The sequence below is a fragment of the Capsicum annuum genome, chromosome 12, assembly GCF_002878395.1.
Source record: "Capsicum annuum cultivar UCD-10X-F1 chromosome 12, UCD10Xv1.1, whole genome shotgun sequence".
Classification (NCBI taxonomy): domain Eukaryota; kingdom Viridiplantae; phylum Streptophyta; class Magnoliopsida; order Solanales; family Solanaceae; genus Capsicum; species Capsicum annuum.
In genome coordinates, this window is record NC_061122.1 from 186711935 (window position 1) to 186714212 (window position 2278).

Below are 2278 nucleotides of genomic sequence, written 5' to 3' on the forward strand. Positions count from 1 at the left end.
AATTTCTGAACAGTAACCCTCCATTTAATAATTTTCGTAGGCAGTAACAGTAATGTTTTGCGTGAACAGTAGCGCACTGTTACGTGAATAGTAGCACTATTTTGCATGAACAGTGGCACTGTTACGTGATAGTAGCACTGTTTTGCGTGAACAGTAGCACTGTTTACATGAACAGTTGCACTGATTCACAAACTACTGCAACACTTCATCGAACTGACACACTTATTCACGAAATGACATCCCTATTCAGGAACACACACTGTTTGGCCGAATGGACATGAATTTTCAGAAAAGGTAACACCTTTTAGATGAACCTGTCTCTTTTCAGAAGAGGCATCTCTTGGCTATAAATAACCTGATTTTCATCCACAGGTTAAGAGATAGAAAAGATAGAAATTTTCAGATTAAAAAATATTCTTCTTGTCTTAAAAATATGATCATTCAAACTGTGAGTGTGTTCGAAGAATCTGCCTATTTGAGGTACCGTTATAGTCAGATTGAAGACCATTTTATCCTCGGAGGAAGATTCCATAACCTCGGGTACAGTGAGGGAAATTATTCCTTAAGGAAAGTCCGTGAATTCGGATGACTTGGCCTTAGCTATTTCTGTTTCATCTTTATTTTCTGAAAAATAAATACACCTCTTGGAAAGGTCTTTTTGATCTTGTGTTGAAGGTATTTAATACTTCATTGTGTTCTTGTTCATACTTGAACTCGAGTTGAAGTTGTTGTTCTGTTATACAGATTCTACGCACCCGTATTGTGGAATATAACAGTTAATTTGGTTCTATTTTATGAAAATTAAAAAATAACATGATTATTTTATTGATATATTATGTGATTATTTTGTTGATATATATTTTTTTCCAATGGATGCTTAGTTTATTGGATTAGAATTTGGTACAATAATAATTGGATGATTTACTTTGATTTCAACCTTGATCCTTTTTTAAATGGACTTCAAGAGAAGAGTTTTAAGACAAGAGCGACTTTGTTATTGATTGTTTTATCCAAAACTAGTAAACTTAGCCGCGCTTCGCGCGGTCATGAGATAGTTTATTAAATATGTAATTTAATCTATTTTTAACACATTAAAAATAATCAAAGGTCCTTAAATTATGAAACATAATCATAAAATATTTTGATTGTATACAATGATACCGAACACATGTAATATCATATCAATATACACAAAAATATTTTTTCCAGCCCTAGAGTATATTGTGAACCTTTCAATGTTCAAACATTTTAAATCTGTGACTAATTAAATTCACTCTGTTATTATTATTTTAACAAAAAAATAGATGTATTAAAAACGCAATAAGTAAAATTAAAATGATACAACTATTGATTAACATGCAAATGACACATTCAAGTCAGTCGTATTGTAAAATGATAAAATATAATTTTATATAGAAAAAATTAAATAAATTTAGATTAGCAAAAGTCTTCTTTAGCAATAAATCAATAAGACTGTTGTTTGGCTAAAAAAAAAACATCTCCAAAGAGCTTATTCAATTCTTTAACATTCTTCAAAATCAAATTCATATTTCTTAACACAATTATATTCCACTTGCTATCAAACTACTCATTTAAAGTATGATTAGGGAATGTAATAAAATGAGTTTATCCAAGTAAATTATACGAACATAATTTTTATATTTTCATCATGACTAAATTTCAAACTCTTAAATTGACATTATTAAAACTAATCTTTTTTCTTTCAATCATAGCTATTTCAAGATTTAATATATTTTCAACGTTGTTTCTGAAATCTAAAGCTAAATATCTAGTATGCAAAAATGGCATAGCAATGTAAAAAATCAATTAATTCTATATATACTATGAGACTTCCTTCTTAACAACATATGCATCAATATGTTGTGATACGCAAAGACACTAATAAACAACAACATATCATTTCAATCATTAACCACCCACTAATAAACAGAAAACAAACAAAGAAATAGAAATTTCTTACATAATATGCATGAACAAAGAAAAAGATGATCAAAGTCACGTAAATTTAAAAAAAAACACATAAACTATCAATTTGAAATGAAATTAAACCATTTTAATATCAAAATTACAAATTAGAAAGATACTCAAGTACACCTTAAATTAAATCGCAGGAAATGAAAGGAAATCTAACATATAGATACTTCATATCAAGATTTGCTATTTATGTCGTTCTTGTGGCTAAAGATGCCATTTTAAATAAATTTTGCATTTTCTCTTTCTTAAATACAAAAATAAATGCACAATCAATGAGTATTCA